Source organism: Pseudophryne corroboree, chromosome 4 (genome assembly GCF_028390025.1).
Source record: "Pseudophryne corroboree isolate aPseCor3 chromosome 4, aPseCor3.hap2, whole genome shotgun sequence".
Classification (NCBI taxonomy): domain Eukaryota; kingdom Metazoa; phylum Chordata; class Amphibia; order Anura; family Myobatrachidae; genus Pseudophryne; species Pseudophryne corroboree.
In genome coordinates, this window is record NC_086447.1 from 214857075 (window position 1) to 214876646 (window position 19572).

Sequence of the window (19572 nt, forward strand, 5' to 3'; positions counted from 1 at the left end):
CGACTATTTGAACACAGAACAGCAAAATTAGCACTTCAGCTCTCTCATGTCACTCTAGTTTCCCACCATGTGCCCCATGTAGCAGGGAGAGTAGGTCAAGCACTAGCAGTGCTGGCGTCAAGGTGACTTTTAGTAGTGGCCATGGGAGTTACAGGGAGGGTGAGGGCAGGGATGCTGAGGGGGAGTTACAGGTAGGGTGAGGGCAGGGATGCTGAGGGGGAGTTACAGGGGGGGTGAGGGCAGGGATGCTGAGGGGGAGTTACAGGGAGGGTGAGGGCAGGGATGCTGAGAGGGAGATACAGGGAGGGTGAGGGCAGGAATGCTGAGGGGGAGTTACAGGGAGGCTGAGGGCAGGGATGCTGAGGGAGGAGTTACAGGGAGGGTGAGGGCAGGGATGCTGAGAGGTAGTTACAGGGAGGGTGAGGGCAGGGATGCTGAGGGGGAGTTACAGGTAAGGTGAGGGCAGGGATGCTGAGGGGGAGTTACAGGGAGGGTGACAGCAGGGATGCTGAGGGGGAGTTACAGGTAGGGTGAGGGCAGGGATGCTAAGAGGGAGTTACAGGGAGGGTGAGGGCAGGGATGCTGAGGGGGGAGTTACAGGTAAGGTGAGAGCAGGGATGCTGAGGGGGAGTTACAGGGAGGGTGAGGGCAGGGATGCTGAGAGGGAGTTACAGGGAGGGTGAGGGCAGGGATGCTGAGTGGGGAGTTACCGGGAGGGTGAGGGCAGGGATGCTGAGAGGGAGTTACAGGTAGGGTGAGGGCAGGGATGCTGAGAGGGAGTTACCGGGAGGGTGAGGGCAGGGATGCTGAGAGGGAGTTACAGGGAGTGTGAGGGCAGGGATGCTGAGAGGGAGTTACAGGTAGGGTGAGGGCAGGGATGCTGAGGGGGGAGTTACCGGGAGGGTGAGGGCAGGGACACTGACGGGTAGTTACAGGGAGGGTGAAGGCAGGGGCACTGAGGGGGGAGTTACAGGGAGGGTGAGAGTAGGAATGCTGAGGGGGGAGTTACAGGGAGGGTGAGGGCAGGGGCGCCGAGGGTGGACTTACAAGGAGAGTGAGGGAAGGGGCCTATAAAAATAGCTTTATTAGAGGAGAGCCACCCCCCCAACTGTCGATTTCCATATATTTGGAGTGTAAGTGCCTCCTCACTTCTTTAGGAAAAGGCAGCAGCCTGTCACACGTGGGTTTCTGTCTGTGTGCTGCGGAGATCCCTTTGATTTAGAGCAGCCCGCTGGGAAGGCGGAGCTCGGGACTCGGAGACCTGGGCGGGTGGGCGGCACATCTCTTCATGCCGCCGGCGCCGCTGCTGAGCTGCCTGTGGTAAGTGAGACAGGCTCTGGCAGCAGCGACAGCAACAGGCAGGACAGTGCGGCTCCCTCTGTAAGGAGGCAGAGAGGGGGGAGCTGCTTTTCATGCTGCCGGAGCAGCTGCTGCCTGTCTCAGTGACAAGCACTTGCAGCCGGCAGCAACAGCAGCACTTCTCAGCAAGGAGGTGTGACAGGGAGACAGAAAGTGTCAGGGAAATAGTGCGTGACAGAAAGACATTGGGTGACATAAAAATAGTGGGTGACATGGTGAGGGAGACGGAGGTACTAGGTGATGGAGATAGTGGGTGACAGGGAGAGAAAGTGACTGGGAGATAGAGGGTGACATGGTGAGGGTGACAGGTGGATAGCGGGTGACATGGTGAGGGTGACAGGGGGATAGTGGGTGACATGGTAAGGGTGACGAGTGGATAGCGGGTGACATGGTGAGGGTGACGGGTGGATAGCGGGTGACATGGTGAGGGTGACGGGGGGATAGCGGGTGACATGGTGAGGGTGACGGGTGGATAGCGGGTGACATGGTGAGGGTGACGGGGGGATAGCGGGTGACAGGGTGAGGGTGACGGGGGATAGCGGGTGACATGGTGAGGGTGACGGGGGGATAGCGGGTGACATGGTGAGGGTGACGGGGGGATAGCGGGTGACATGGTGAGGGTGACGAGTGGATAGCTGGTGACATGGTGTGGGTGACGGGGGGATAGCGGGTGACATGGTGAGGGTGTCGGGGGATAGCGGGTGACATGGTGAGGGTGACAGGGGGATATCGGGTGACATGGTGAGGGTCACAGGGGTATAGTGGATGATAGGTCACAGTCCACCTCCTAATCCCCCCCCCTCCCACTGCACGATGACAGGGGCAGGGGATGCCTCCCAGCAGCATAGACAGCCTCCCCCCCATCACCGGGGATGATTACAGTGTCACAGGCAGCTTCCTCCCCCTCCCCCGCTGTCCAGCCGCCTCTTCCCTCTCTCCTCCACGCTGTCCCCGGGGATGCCTCCAGCCACACAGTCCACAGCCAGCCGCACAGTCCCGCTCACCTTTCTGGCTCCGGGCTCTGTAGATCCGCTGCCTGCATCCATCGCGCGGGGAGAGATCCTCCTCCCTCATGCTGACGGCCGGATAGCTCGCACCTCACAGAGCAGAGCTCAAGGAGGCGGAGCTCCTCTGGCTGCAGTCATGCTGCTGCCGCTGCTGCTGTGTGACTAGCAGCGCAGCGGCAGCAATAACAATAAAAGAAAAAATGCCTAAAAATGACGGGGGAGGGGCCGCACCGGACCTGGGACGCTCACTGCACGGAGCAGAGGATGTAATGTGCGGTCTTTCAAGTGACCACACATCGCTTCTCCGCTCCTCCTGTATCTTGATCGGCGCCTCTCTATGCTTGGGGGGGGGGGGGGGGGCGTGCTGCCCCTTGACCCCCCAGTTCCGACGCCTCTGGTTGCATCATTAGATAAATGGCTGAGTACCTACCTTTCAGGAAACAATTCTTGTGAAAGGGAAATTGCTATGGTGCTGATTTGGAGCTGAATGTATTATTTTTATTATTATCCTTTATTTATATGGCGCCACAAGGGATCCGCAACCCCTTACAAAGTAGATCAACAGTAATGCTATGAACAAAATAAGAAATCAAGTGATTTTTTTATATTAATTTTTAAATGTTAGTAATATGATTTTCATTGATTCAATATAGAAAAAAATAATTGAAAATTGACCTTTAGTAAATATAAATTAAACTTATACCCCATATCTACTGCACAAACATTTAGCATCATCACACCCTAACTAGAATAACAACTACAAAATACTGAATGATGTATTTTATTTATTAGCTGACAATCAGAACTAACTCTGTTACCTAACTATACCTACAATCATTTTTTTAAGCACAGAACAGGCATACAGTGGATGAGCTGGAAGTAATACATTGTACAAATTCCATTCACACTTACTGCACTTGTACATATAAAATACTTTTGCTGCTTTAAAATAATTAAGGAAATTTTTCATTTTCAATGCTGTTTTTTAGGAATGCCATATACTAAAGCCTAGCATAATTATTTAGCTTCGGGTTGCTAAATTAATTACCTCATTGGACTTCATTGTAGCAGTTCCCACACGGAAAATTGATGTTTAGCATTAGAAGTTTTTTTTTCCTATATCTTTATTACATTTGTGGTTCTTGATTGTTATATCTATATAAAGTACATTTTTTAGACCATTACCCTGCTTTGCAAAAATACATTATCCCCCTCCAACCAATTAAATTACCGACTATTAAAAGCAAACAACCCTTGTAAAGTAAATTAGCATATATTGCTCCAGCAAATGAATGGATGAGCAGGAAACTGGTCTTTGTTTGTGATTAACTATGTACAATTTTACTATGCGTGAGACTATGGGCATATATATTAACATTTTTTTTTCCAGACTCCACACAAGTGGCTGTGCTGTATCCATCTAAAGTAACTGTGCTGTGTCCATTAAGTGGGTGTGCTTCATCCAGAAGTGCTGTGTCTATCCATAAGCTGTGTCCAGTCCCAGTCTGTCACACAGTGGTGGGGCACTTACTCCACAGGCCATAACCCCACCCACTGCTTTCACATATAAGCACTACAGTGTGTATTTATTGTCAGTTGCAAAAAAAATGTACAAAAGTTTTCAGCACAGCCAGGAACCTTGTCAACAATTGACATAGGAGGTTACTTCCTCAAAATGTGGAAAATATAATGTTCATCACAATGAACTACAACTACAAATTCCACGAGGAAGACCTTTACTGGCAATTACATCATAGTACAGAGACTTCTGTAATGGTGGATTCCAGCGGGGATGAAGTGATATTGTGTGAGGAAGAAGGTGAGGATAAGGATGGTAGTGACAATAACATCTTGCAACTGCAAAACTACCTAAAGCCTATTGGTAGTTTGTCTTGTGGGGGCCCAGACAAACCAAGCATTTCAGCCACAAAAGTGACAGTCCCTGTCACTGAAGTGCTTGGTTTGTTAAAGTGTGCATGTCCTGTTTAATATCCAACATAAGTATTGTATTAATGTTTTACCAGCTGTCCACGTTGGGTATTTCCATAGTTGTGCACTTTAGGGACTGTCCTGCCGAGACCATATAAGCATAAACACCGGCTTGCTGTGTCTCCTGAGTTTAATCAGTGGCTTCCTCAGAAGTATGTGTCCAGGGTCTGTCCTCTGCTGTCCAATTCTATGCTTCTACTTAGAAATAAATCTTATTTCTTATTACAGACCCCGAACATATACTTCTGAGGAAGCCACTGATTAAACTATGCAGAAAAACACATAAGGGAGAGACACAGCAAGCCGATGTTGATGCCTATATGCTCTGGCCAGGACAGTCCCTAAGGTGCATGACTAATGGAGCAGCGGGGAATACCCAATTTGGACAGCTGGTAAAACCGTAATATACATAAGGACTTGAGCTAGGCTGTATGGCTTCTTGTCACTAGACGGACATTCTGTACCCTAATTTTGGCTTGGATATTGGCGATACAGGTTGAGTATCCCTTATTATTTATTATTTATTTATTAACAGTTTCTTATATAGCGCAGCAAATTCCGTTGCGCTTTACAATTGCTTGGGACCAGAAGTATTTTGGATATCAGATTTTTCCATATTTTGGAATAATTGCATACCATAATGAGATATCATGGTGATGGGACCTAAATCTAGGCACAGAATACATTTATGTGTCATATACACCTTATACACACAGCCTGAAGGTAATTTTAGCTAATATTTTTTATAACTTTGTGCATTAAACAAAGTGTGTGTACATTCACACAATTTATTTATGTTCCATATACACCTTATACACACAGCCTGAAGGTCATTTAATACACTATTTTTAAGAACTTTGTGTATTAAACAAAGTTTGTGTACATTGAGCCACCAGAAAACAAAGGTTTCACTATCTCACTCTCACTCAAAAAATTCCGTATTTCGGAATATTCGGTATTTTGGAATATTTGGATATGGGATACTCAACCTGTATAAGCAATAACTGCTTTTGCTATTATACCACTCGGAACCAGTATAAGGAATGAAAATCATTTTTGAATCACTGTATGGTGATTGCTTATGGTGTCATTAATACAATTGGAGCTGAGAAATGGCTAATTACCTGGAATAAAAGCAACTGGGAATATAGCATCTCTACTAATATTATAATTATTGATACCTAAAAGGAAAACAGGGATACTAATCCTCATATGCATTGCTTTGCGAGATCAACAAAGTTGGAATTGAGCAAGAGATAATTACCCTGGATAGAAGGAAATTGTGTATGTCTTATTTCTACTGGCTACACTGCATGAGTTGACATCAGCTTTTAAACTGGTCTAACGGATTAAAAAGAACATTCATTAACATAGAGGGTATATGTATTTAAGGTATTAACCTGTGAATTTTAATTGATGTGTTAATGTGATAGAGAAATGTTTTTAAAGACACCAGCCATATCGGTATAATAAATGTTTTTATGTTTATCTGGTGAGACAGCACTTCAATTAATTTGTTCATGCAAGCTAATAGATTGGAAAAAAACACATTTTGTTTACCCTAGCACCCTGAATAATAGCAGTAACCAGATTTAAATCCTATACAATATCTTAGAATTCAGAGATCTTGGTTACATATATCTGCGCAAATGTATGTATAAGCCCCAAGCTGCATCAAGGCCTCTCTGTATATATTGGGGGTCCCTAGCACTATATCTAGGTGCAGGACATGGCACTTAGATATAGCGCTAGGGACCCCCAATATATACAGAGAGGCCTTGACATGGCTTGGGGGCTTATACATACATTTGCGTAGATATATGTTACCAAGATCTCTGAATTGTATAGGATTTAAATCTGGTTACTGCTATTATTCAGGCTGCTGGGGGAAACAAAATGTGTTTTTTTCTGCTTAGAGAAACCCCTCCCTTTCAAGCACCTGAATGATATCACTAAGCTAGCTGAGCATCTGCCACTATATAAGCTAATAGATTGTCAAAATTGACTGGAAATTAGAGATGAGCGCCTGAAATTTTTCGGGTTTTGTGTTTTGGTTTTGGGTTCGGTTCCGCGGCCGTGTTTTGGGTTCGAACGCGTTTTGGCAAAACCTCACCGAATTATTTTTGTCGGATTCGGGTGTGTTTTGGATTCGGGTGTTTTTTTCTAAAAACACTAAAAAACAGCTTAAATCATAGAATTTGGGGGTCATTTTGATCCCAAAGTATTATTAACCTCAAAAAACATAATTTACACTCATTTTCAGTCTATTCTGAATACCTCACACCTCACAATATTATTTTTAGTCCTAAAATTTGCACCGAGGTCGCTGTGTGAGTAAGATAAGCGACCCTAGTGGCCGACACAAACACCGGGCCCATCTAGGAGTGGCACTGCAGTGTCACGCAGGATGTCCCTTCCAAAAAACCCTCCCCAAACAGCACATGACGCAAAGAAAAAAAGAGGCGCAATGAGGTAGCTGTGTGAGTAAGATTAGCGACCCTAGTGGCCGACACAAACACCGGGCCCATCTAGGAGTGGCACTGCAGTGTCACGCAGGATGGCCCTTCCAAAAAACCCTCCCCAAACAGCACATGACGCAAAGAAAAAAAGAGGCGCAATGAGGTAGCTGACTGTGTGAGTAAGATTAGCGACCCTAGTGGCCGACACAAACACCGGGCACATCTAGGAGTGGCACTGCAGTGTCACGCAGGATGTCCCTTCCAAAAAACCCTCCCCAAACAGCACATGACGCAAAGAAAAAAAGAGGCGCAATGAGGTAGCTGTGTGAGTAAGATTAGCGACCCTAGTGGCCGACACAAACACCGCGCCCATCTAGGAGTGGCACTGCAGTGTCACGCAGGATGTCCCTTCCAAAAAACCCTCCCCAATCAGCACATGATGCAAAGAAAAAGAAAAGAAAAAAGAGGTGCAAGATGGAATTATCCTTGGGCCCTCCCACCCACCCTTATGTTGTATAAACAAAACAGGACATGCACACTTTAACCAACCCATCATTTCAGTGACAGGGTCTGCCACACGACTGTGACTGATATGACGGGTTGGTTTGGACCCCCCCCAAAAAAGAAGCAATTAATCTCTCCTTGCACAAACTGGCTCTACAGAGGCAAGATGTCCACCTCATCTTCACCCTCCGATATATCACCGTGTACATCCCCCTCCTCACAGATTATCAATTCGTCCCCACTGGAATCCACCATCTCAGCTCCCTGTGTACTTTGTGGAGGCAATTGCTGCTGGTCAATGTCTCCGCGGAGGAATTGATTATAATTCATTTTAATGAACATCATCTTCTCCACATTTTCTGGATGTAACCTCGTACGCCGATTGCTGACAAGGTGAGCGGCGGCACTAAACACTCTTTCGGAGTACACACTTGTGGGAGGGCAACTTAGGTAGAATAAAGCCAGTTTGTGCAAGGGCCTCCAAATTGCCTCTTTTTCCTGCCAGTATAAGTACGGACTGTGTGACGTGCCTACTTGGATGCGGTCACTCATATAATCCTCCACCATTCTATCAATGTTGAGAGAATCATATGCAGTGACAGTAGACGACATGTCCGTAATCGTTATCAGGTCCTTCAGTCCGGACCAGATGTCAGCATCAGCAGTCGCTCCAGACTGCCCTGCATCACCGCCAGCGGGTGGGCTCGGAATTCTGAGCCTTTTCCTCGCACCCCCAGTTGCGGGAGAATGTGAAGGATGAGATGTTGACAGGTCGCGTTCCGCTTGACTTGACAATTTTGTCACCAGCAGGTCTTTCAACCCCAGCAGACCTGTGTCTGCCGGAAAGAGAGATCCAAGGTAGGCTTTAAATATAGGATCGAGCACGGTGGCCAAAATGTAGTGCTCTGATTTCAACAGATTGACCACCCGTGAATCCTTGTTAAGCGAATTAAGGGCTGCATCCACAAGTCCCACATGCCTAGCGGAATCGCTCCGTGTTAGCTCCTTCTTCAATGCCTCCAGCTTCTTCTGCAAAAGCCTGATGAGGGGAATGACCTGACTCAGGCTGGCAGTGTCTGAACTGACTTCACGTGTGGCAAGTTCAAAGGGCATCAGAACCTTGCACAACGTTGAAATCATTCTCCACTGCACTTGAGACAGGTGCATTCCATCTCCTATATCGTGCTCAATTGTATAGGCTTGAATGGCCTTTTGCTGCTCCTCCAACCTCTGAAGCATATAGAGGGTTGAATTCCACCTCGTTACCACTTCTTGCTTCAGATGATGGCAGGGCAGGTTCAGTAGTTTTTGGTGGTGCTCCAGTCTTCTGTACGTGGTGCCTGTACGCCGAAAGTGTCCCGCAATTTTTCTGGCCACCGACAGCATCTCTTGCACGCCCCTGACGTTTTTTAAAAAATTCTGCACCACCAAATTCAAGGTATGTGCAAAACATGGGACGTGCTGGAATTTGCCCATATTTAATGCACACACAATATTGCTGGCGTTGTCCGATGCCACAAATCCACAGGAGAGTCCAATTGGGGTAAGCCATTCCGCGATGATCTTCCTCAGTTGCCGTAAGAGGTTTTCAGCTGTGTGCGTATTCTGGAAAGCGGTGATACAAAGCGTAGCCTGCCTAGGAAAGAGTTGGCGTTTGCGAGATGCTGCTACTGGTGCCGCCGCTGCTGTTCTTGCGGCGGGAGTCCATACATCTACCCAGTGGGCTGTCACAGTCATATAGTCCTGACCCTGCCCTGCTCCACTTGTCCACATGTCCGTGGTTAAGTGGACATTGGGTACAACTGCATTTTTTAGGACACTGGTGAGTCTTTTTCTGACGTCCGTGTACATTCTCGGTATCGCCTGCCTAGAGAAGTGGAACCTAGATGGTATTTGGTAACGGGGGCACACTGCCTCAATAAATTGTCTAGTTCCCTGTGAACTAACGGCGGATACCGGACGCACGTCTAACACCAACATAGTTGTCAAGGACTCAGTTATCCGCTTTGCAGTAGGATGACTGCTGTGATATTTCATCTTCCTCGCAAAGGACTGTTGAACAGTCAATTGCTTACTGGAAGTAGTACAAGTGGGCTTACGACTTCCCCTCTGGGATGACCATCGACTCCCAGCGGCAACAACAGCAGCGCCAGCAGCAGTAGGCGTTACACGCAAGGATGCATCGGAGGAATCCCAGGCAGGAGAGGACTCGTCAGACTTGCCAGTGACATGGCCTGCAGGACTATTGGCATTCCTGGGGAAGGAGGAAATTGACACTGAGGGAGTTGGTGGGGTGGTTTGCGTGAGCTTGGTTACAAGAGGAAGGGATTTACTGGTCAGTGGACTGCTTCCGCTGTCACCCAAAGTTTTTGAACTTGTCACTGACTTATTATGAATGCGCTGCAGGTGACGTATAAGGGAGGATGTTCCGAGGTGGTTAACGTCCTTACCCCTACTTATTACAGCTTGACAAAGGGAACACACGGCTTGACACCTGTTGTCCGCATTTCTGGTGAAATACCTCCACACCGAAGAGCTGATTTTTTTGGTATTTTCACCTGGCATGTCAACGGCCATATTCCTCCCACGGACAACAGGTGTCTCCCCGGGTGCCTGACTTAAACAAACCACCTCACCATCAGAATCCTCCTGGTCAATTTCCTCCCCAGCGCCAGCAACACCCATATCCTCCTCATCCTGGTGTACTTCAACACTGACATCTTCAATCTGACTATCAGGAACTGGACTGCGGGTGCTCCTTCCAGCACTTGCAGGGGGCGTGCAAATGGTGGAAGGCGCATGCTCTTCACGTCCAGTGTTGGGAAGGTCAGGCATCGCAAACGACACAATTGGACTCTCCTTGTGGATTTGGGATTTCAAAGAACGCACAGTTCTTTGCGGTGCTTTTGCCAGCTTGAGTCTTTTCAGTTTTCTAGCGAGAGGCTGAGTGCTTCCATCCTCATGTGAAGCTGAACCACTAGCCATGAACATAGGCCAGGGCCTCAGCCGTTCCTTGCCACTCCGTGTGGTAAATGGCATATTGGCAAGTTTACGCTTCTCCTCCGACAATTTTATTTTAGGTTTTGGAGTCCTTTTTTTTCTGATATTTGGTGTTTTGGATTTGACATGCTCTGTACTATGACATTGGGCATCGGCCTTGGCAGACGACGTTGCTGGCATTTCATCGTCTCGGCCATGACTAGTGGCAGCAGCTTCAGCACGAGGTGGAAGTGGATCTTGATCTTTCCCTAATTTTGGAACCTCAACTTTTTTGTTCTCCATATTTTATAGGCAGAACTAAAAGGCACCTCAGGTAAACAATGGAGATGGATGGATTGGATACTAGTATACAATTATGGACGGACTGCCACGGTTAGGTGGTATAAAAAAACCACGGTTAGGTGGTATATAATACAATTATGGATGGACGGACTGCCTGCCGAGTGCCGACACAGAGGTAGCCACAGCCGTGAACTACCGCACTGTACACTGGTTGATAAAGAGATAGTAGTATACTCGTAACAACTAGTATGACGACGGTATAAAGAATGAAAAAAAAACCACGGTTAGGTGGTATATATTATAATACAATTATGGTTGGACGGACTGCCTGCCGAGTGCCGACACAGAGGTAGCCACAGCCGTGAACTACCGCACTGTACACTGGTTGATAAAGAGATAGTAGTATACTCGTAACAACTAGTATGACTGACTATGACGGTATAAAGAATGAAAAAAAAACCACGGTTAGGTGGTATATATTGTAATACAATTATGGATGGACGGACTGCCTGCCGAGTTCCGACACAGAGGTAGCCACAGCCGTGAACTACCGCACTGTACACTGGTTGATAAAGAGATAGTAGTATACTCGTAACAACTAGTATGACTGACTATGACGGTATAAAGAATGAAAAAAAAAACCACGGTTAGGTGGTATATATTATAATACAATTATGGATGGACGGACTGCCTGCCGACTGCCGACACAGAGGTAGCCACAGCCGTGAACTACCGCACTGTACACTGGTTGATAAAGAGATAGTAGTATACTCGTAACAACTAGTATGACGACGGTATAAAGAATGAAAAAAAAACCACGGTTAGGTGGTATATATTATAATACAATTATGGATGGACGGACTGCCTGCCGACTGCCGACACAGAGGTAGCCACAGCCGTGAACTACCGCACTGTACACTGGTTGATAAAGAGATAGTAGTATACTCGTAACAACTAGTATGACACTATGACGGTATAAAGAATGAAAAAAAAACCACGGTTAGGTGGTATATATTATAATACAATTATGGATGGACGGACTGCCTGCCGACTGCCGACACAGAGGTAGCCACAGCCGTGAACTACCGCACTGTACACTGGTTGATAAAGAGATAGTAGTATACTCGTAACAACTAGTATGACACTATGACGGTATAAAGAATGAAAAAAAAACCACGGTTAGGTGGTATATATTATAATAATACAATTATGGATGGACGGACTGCCTGCCGAGTTCCGACACAGAGGTAGCCACAGCCGTGAACTACCGCACTGTACACTGGTTGATAAAGAGATAGTAGTATACTCGTAACAACTAGTATGACACTATGACGGTATAAAGAATGAAAAAAAAACCACGGTTAGGTGGTATATATGATAATACAATTATGGATGGACGGACTGCCTGCCGACTGCCGACACAGAGGTAGCCACAGCCGTGAACTACCGCACTGTACACTGGTTGATAAAGAGATAGTAGTATACTCGTAACAACTAGTATGACTGACTATGACGGTATAAAGAATGAAAAAAAAACCACGGTTAGGTGGTATATATTATAATACAATTATGGATGGACGGACTGCCTGCCGAGTGCCGACACAGAGGTAGCCACAGCCGTGAACTACCGCACTGTACACTGGTTGATAAAGAGATAGTAGTATACTCGTAACAACTAGTATGACACTATGACGGTATAAAGAATGAAAAAAAAACCACGGTTAGGTGGTATATATTATAATACAATTATGGATGGACGGACTGCCTGCCGACTGCCGACACAGAGGTAGCCACAGCCGTGAACTACCGCACTGTACACTGGTTGATAAAGAGATAGTAGTATACTCGTAACAACTAGTATGACTATGACGACGGTATAAAGAAAGAAAAAAAAATACCACGGTTAGGTGGTATATAATTATACAATTATGGATGGACGGACTGCCTGCCGAGTGCCGACTGCCGACACAGAGGTAGCCACAGCAGTGAACTACCGCACTGTACTGTGTCTGCTGCTAATATAGACTGGTTGATAAAGAGATAGTATACAACAATATACTACTATACTGGTGGTCAGGCACTGGTCACCACTAGTCACACTGGCAGTGGCACTCCTGCAGCAAAAGTGTGCACTGTTTAATTTTAAATTAATATAATATTATGTACTCCTGGCTCCTGCTATAACAACCTGCAGTGCTCCCCAGTCTCCCCCACAATTATTATAAGCTTTTATACATTGATGTGCAGCACACTGGGCTGAGCTGAGTGCACACAGACTGAGTCACACTGTGTGACTGCTGTGTATCGTTTTTTTCAGGCAGAGAACGGATATAGCAGAGAACGGATATATTAAATAAAAGTTAACTTAACAACAACTGCACTGGTCACTGTGGTAAACTCTGTCTGCACAATCTCTCTCTCTCTCTCTCTCTTCTAATCTATTCTAATGGAGAGGACGCCAGCCACGTCCTCTCCCTATCAATCTCAATGCACGTGTGAAAATGGTGGCGACGCGCGGCTCCTTATATAGAATCCGAGTCTCGCGAGAATCCGACAGCGTCATGATGACGTTCGGGCGCGCTCGGGTTAACCGAGCAAGGCGGGAAGATCCGAGTCGCTCGGACCCGTGAAAAAAAAAGTGAAGTTCGTGCGGGTTCGGATTCAAAGAAACCGAACCCGCTCATCTCTACTGGAAATTACTGGAAATTAATGTTATTTAGGTTAATAATACTATAGGAACAAACAAAGGCCCAAATTATTTTATTTTTACTTTTTTTTTGTCAATTTTCGGATAAAACAAACAAACACAAAACACAGCTTTTTTGCAAAACCAAAACCGGATGACAAATTAGAACCAAAACCAGTAAAAATGGTTCGGCGCACATCTCTACCCAAATCTAAATCTCTCTGCACATGTTATATCTGCCCCACTTGCAGTGCAACATGGTTTTGCCCAGTTTCTTGCTTTTTTGCTTTACTTACAAATCTGAATAAGGCCCACAATCAGAAATTACACAATGTTAGCAATAGGCTTTTTAGTCCAGGACAAATGCCACTATGGGCCCGATTCTAAGGCGTGAGCAAAGCTAAAAAAAAGAGCAAGTAACTATAAACCTGGACAAACCATGTTGAAATGCAAGGGGTGCAAATTATTTTTTGTTTTTGTAAGGCAAGGTAAATACTGGCTGCTTTTGCTTGTAGTCCAAACATGCTGGACAGCTTTATGTTTACACTGCACCTTAAATTTGAGTTTGTACATCCACATATCAAATCTAAGGTGTATGGTTACAAAATACAGTTTTTTGTAAAGTGGATATGTTGCACATAGCAACCAATCAGATTCTACGTATCATTTATCTAGCACCTTCAATAAGGTAATAGCTAGACTCTGATTGGTTGCTATGGGCAACATCTCAACTACTAAAAAATGCACTTTTGTAAATATACCCCTTTATTTCGCCACACATTTTAAATGTTACCCACCTGCAGTTGAATATGGTTTGTCCAGGTTTACAGTTAGTTACTCTTTATTGCTTTACTCCCACCTCAGAATCAGGACCAGTTTCTCCATCAGACTACAGCTATCAATTAGTATCCTTGGTGCTTTACAAAGTTTACAAGCACATATACTAAAAATCTCTTATCTACATAATTTTAGGTGGAACATGAGCAATAACCGCTGGCAGCAGCAAGATACTGGGGCAGATGTATTAAGCTTGGAGAAGTGATAAAGCAGTGATAAGTGCAAGGTGATAACGCACCAGCCAATCAACTCCAATATGTAAATTGAGAGTTAGGAGCTGATTGGCTGATGCATTATCACCTTCCACTTATCACTGCTTTATCACTTCTCCAGGGTTAATACATCCGCCCCGTTTGTTACTGCATCATCAGGCAACTTCTGGTGCATATGCGCATGCTTGCCCAGCTTGCCACCCCATGCATATGCAGTGTAACTGAAAGAACATAAAAGATAATATATATCTATTTCCTGCCATCTCCATTCTGAAATGATGGTAAAAAAGAAGAGAAGGAGGATTGCGACAGCCGGGGGGAACCTACAAATCTATTTCTCTTTAATAGATAGGGAGAAGCCTGGAAATAAGGCATTGCTCTGCATAATAAATGGATCCCTTAATGTAACATCATTCAGACCCCCATATAAAAGACATTTAGAGTAAACATTAGAACCATGCCATGTTGGGTAAGCTTAGCTGCAGGTTGCTAGATAAGTATCCCCTATCCGGCTCTGGATTTGGCAGGCTCTCTATACTGCAGTGTTGAGCAAACACTGTGTAACACACTGTTATGGTGTTCACCGATCCACTTCACCTGCAATGATCACTCACTCACAAAGTGTTGGAGAAACGATAAGTCTCCTTATGGAGCTGTCAGTTTCAGCTGAATGCAGGCGGATGCTTTCTTGTGCTTGGACTCATGCCAGGGTTACATAACACTCCTTGTAGTTTAACAGGCAAGATTCCAATACCTCCAGTGTCTAAACTATCCTTCATTGCCTCTGATTATAATGCCAGCACAGCAGTTGTCAGATCTCCCTTTACTTAGACTTCAGAAAAACAGTACTTGTAAGCAGTGACTAATGGACATGCTGCTGTTCTGTTCATAAAGTAGAAAATATTTTTCATAGTACTTGTAAACAAATGTTTAATCTGCTTCTGTGGCAAAGTTTTTTTAATCTTAAGGCCCATACACACTTGACGATGCACACGTCGTTAACGACTTCCCTTGAACTTCCCTTGAACAGCTGAGCAAACGACATGAGCATACACACTACCAACGACCAAAGACCAAAGACCATTCATCGTTGAAGCATCCAAGCTGAACAGTTTATTAAAATAATGAGCTGTGAACAGGGCTGGTGAACAGTGGCTTGGTCGTTGGTCAATGGTCGTTCACACCATACACATTCAACGACATCTCTGGTCGGTAACGACCATAGTGGAAATTGAGCATACATGCTCCACAGATAAGCGAGGGTCGTTAACGTCCCGCGGGGCCGCGCATCGGTGGTCGTCGGATGCATACACACTTAACGATATAATGAGCGACGTCGTTGATGAGGGCTGAAATGAACGACGTCGCTCATTTTATCGTCAAGTGTGTATGGGCCTTTAGTTATCACATGGACGATGGGCAAGGAGCCTGGTTCTGTCTGTTGCAAACTGCCAACTGCTCACTATGTTTGCCAGCATTCACCTAGTGAAAGATACTGTACCTGTGATTAGAAATGAAAAGACAATAGAGGTCTACATAAAATAAATTCCCAGGCTTCCATGCACGTTTTTTTCATGCTTCAAGTGCATTCAAAAGGAGGTTTTGAGGAGGATGCTCTCTGTATTACATATTGGCACTAGGATGCTATCTGTATTGTATGGCCATCAATTAGATGCTCTCTGCATTTTACTACACCCACTATGATGCCCTCTGCATTGTATGGCAGCCATTATGATGCTTTTTATGTGGTATGGTGGTGCTAGCATGCTTCCTTAATTGTATAGTGGTAACTAGGATGCCTGTATTGTATGGCAATTAGTAATATCCTGTCTGTATTGTATGATGATCACTTTGATGCCCCATGATATGATGGTCAATGGGATGCTACTGTATTTTTATTACAGTCACTAGGATTCACTCTCTATTGTATGGTGATTGCTAGAATACCTCTCCATTTTATAGCCAACACCTTGATGCTCTCTGTATTGGATGGTGGTTACTAAGATATGTTTTCCAGTGTATGGTGGTCACTGACATGCTCTATGTATTGAATCATATTGTATATGGGTCACTATGATCATTCTCTGTGTTGTACATCATTAGAGTGATTACTGTATTGTATGGTTGTCAGCTGGATGCAGTCTCTAATGAACAATAGGATGTTCTATGTATTGTGCTGTACTCACTACTATACTCCATGCATTATATATGTGCCTAGATTGCTCTCAGGATTGTATGGCAACCACTAAAATGTTCTGTTTATTGTATACTGGTCACCATTTATTGTGTGTTTTATAGCCAATAGGCTACAATGTCTAATACCATCAAAAGTGTAGCTTTTGATGCATGATACAAAATGGGGACTGCTCTGCAGAATGAAAATAGAGTGACTGCAGCAGATATCTCTGATTATTTCTTGGGATTCCTGATCATACTGTACACATGTGAACAGGCTTGGACTGGCCCACAGGCGTACGAAGGAAACCACCGGTGGGCCCTACTGCCTGGGGGCCCACCTTCTGCATTAAGGATCAGGATCCAGACTGTGCACTTGAATTATACATTATACATATGTTACCTTATACTGGACTATGGTGCATTTTCATTTCTACAGTGCATTGCTGTTATTAATCTGGTACGTTATCATGCATGCAGCAGCTGAATTTACTGTATATATCGGTGAAGGGGCCCAGACGTTGCACTCTCTAATGGTTAGTCAAACCAATGAGGTGGCAGGCCACACCCCTTCTGCAGACTGGCAATACCCCTAACATGTGCCCCTACCACTGCATTTCCCCGGAGGTCCCTACATGCCCCAGTCCGACACTGCATGTGGAATCTTAGTTGAGGTGAAAATCTTCAGAAAACAGCAATTTCAGAGGGTTAACCACAAATCAATTGATATTTGTGCCCCTGTGTTTTTTTTTTTAGTTTATAAGCCACCGTTGGCCTAAAGAAGAGGTATTATTAGAATAAAACTAAGAAGTTATTTCTAATATATTCTTTCTATTTTTCATATACTTTATATTTTTAAAACTTTGGTGTATACGTTAATATGACAGGAAAGGCTCTGCCTCACCTGCCACACCTCACCGCACGTCACTAACGCACACATATAATGCAGAGACTTACAGAGAATTTTGACAATGATTCTATATTCCCCATCACAAAAACACACATACAGTACACACTAGGTTCCTTTTTTTGCCAGCAGTCAACCTACCTGTATATTTTTGAGTGTGGGAGAACACCAGAACACCCAGAGGACACCCAGGCAAACATGGAGAGATCATACAAACTCAATAGAACTGGCCAACCAGGGATTTTACTGAAGAAGTGAAGCAGTAATGCTAACCACTATGCTAACTATGTTCATATATATATTTGAAATACTGCCATCAAAAATTGGAGATTGAAAGTGGATGAGACCCCAGTATTATCTAGTGGTGGGTTTCCCACTAGGCACGTGAGGTACAGGCCTAGAGTCGAAACTTGCTGGGGTTCGGCAATCCAGGCTGATGAGGCCAGGTAGTGATTTATTTATTTTTTTGTCATTACGACTTTTTTTAAAATATTTTATTTTGCAACTGACCGGAATGGGACAATGGCCAGCAAATTGTGCTCTGGAGGTGGTAGTGGGGAATGAGGTTGGGGCTGCTTTGGTGGTTTCAAGCGGTGTAGTATGTTATGCCGGTGGTCGGGATTCCGGCACCCAGCATACCGCTGCCGGGATCTCAACCGCCGGCATGCTGGCAGCTGGGCGAGCGCAAATGACCCCCTTGCGGGCACGGTGGTGTGCTACGTGCGCTACGCTATTTATTATCCCTCCAGTGGGGGTCGTGGACCCCCAAGAGGGAGAATAGTTGTTGGTATGCTGGTATACTGAGCGTCGGTATCCCAACAGCTGGCGTACTGAATACCCCCTGGTTTTGAGGCATCCGGACTGGCCCCGAAAAAAAGGGGGCAGTGACGTGAGGAGGGTGGGGGATGGCGGGTGATAATGTGCCTAGGGGTGGCCTGACCACTAAATTCGCTCATCATGATCTATCTTCCGGTGACTGAACTTCATGAAACAGCAATAACTTCCCGATTTTACTCACTACTCTCACTTCAATTCTGCTGCTGCATTAAGATGCTCTCATGTGACCAATGCATGTGAAATGCATGCTTACCCTCACTGTGTTTTAGGTTCCTCCTACTGGAAAAGGCTCCGCTTGCAATTCCTATGACACTGTCTACCATATTTCATTGGCCTGCCACCATTTTGTATAGGGTTAACGGTGTGCTAACTCAGTTTACTTTTTTTTTCTGTCCCTTGCTTTAGTAAATGTGGTCTCACCTACATTTCAGATTTATTTCAGTTCTTCTTTATGTTCCCAGTCCATCCCTGTACACAGGTGAGGTTCAACTCAAATTCAAAGATGTGGACGGCATCAGAAATAGATCTAAAAAAAATACAGTATAGTAATTGAATGACTAATGCAATAAAAGCTTAAAAATATATTTAATTGCACTCACATTTACCAGAAGATATGGTAATCACATGGGATTCGGTAATCACAATCATATTGCACTTAGTGAATTTGTTAAATGCCATAAAATCTTAAAATGTATGTATTCGTATGTGATTACTGTTTCTACTGATAAATGTGAGTGCAATTACATGCATTTTAAGATTTTATTAAGATTTTATTGTATTTAATAAATTAAGATTTTATTGTATTTAATCTATTCATTTGGCGGTTGAATATTTGTCTCTCTTCCTGCTCCCTCAACCGCTGACATATTAAATATATTAATTTTATCAACTCTGATACTTCTTTAATGCAGCAATAGAAGCTTTTTATTCCCTTTAAATAGCAAAGTACCTTGTAAGCATACTCATGAAAGTCAATTTTCACCGTCATCAACCTGCAATTCTTATCTCATTTTCAAAATCTCTCCTGAGGGATCAGCATGTCGAGTGATGGCTGAGAAGAAAGCTACTGAAAACAGAGCTCATAGAGGTGATTCAAAGTTTACTCACAATGGGTTCTATGTACTAAGCCTTGGAGAGAGATAACGTGAAGAGAGATAAAGGGGTCTGTTTTCTATGCCTTGGAGAGAGAGAACGTGGAGAGAGATAAAGTACCAACCAATCAGCTCCTAACTGCCATGTTACAGGAGCTGGTTGGTTGGTACTTTTTCACCGTCCACTTTATTTCTCTCCAAGGCTTAGCATATAGACCCCTAAATCT

The 19572-nt window shown here is 44.8% G+C and overlaps 1 long non-coding RNA gene across 2 annotated transcripts in view; it reads left to right on the plus strand.

The window, feature by feature from the left end:
• The window catches only part of LOC134911274 (uncharacterized), a 188993-nt gene extending 169639 nt beyond the window's left edge, over positions 1-19354 (plus strand). The window contains exons 3-4 of one of the 2 annotated variants that reach the window (XR_010176437.1): positions 4584-4747; positions 19284-19341. This is a non-coding gene — a long non-coding RNA (uncharacterized LOC134911274). Of the gene's footprint in view, positions 1-4583; positions 4748-19283 lie in introns of both variants that reach the window. The other variant, XR_010176436.1, reaches the window with a different exon arrangement.
• The last annotated feature ends 218 nt before the right edge of the window (positions 19355-19572 follow it).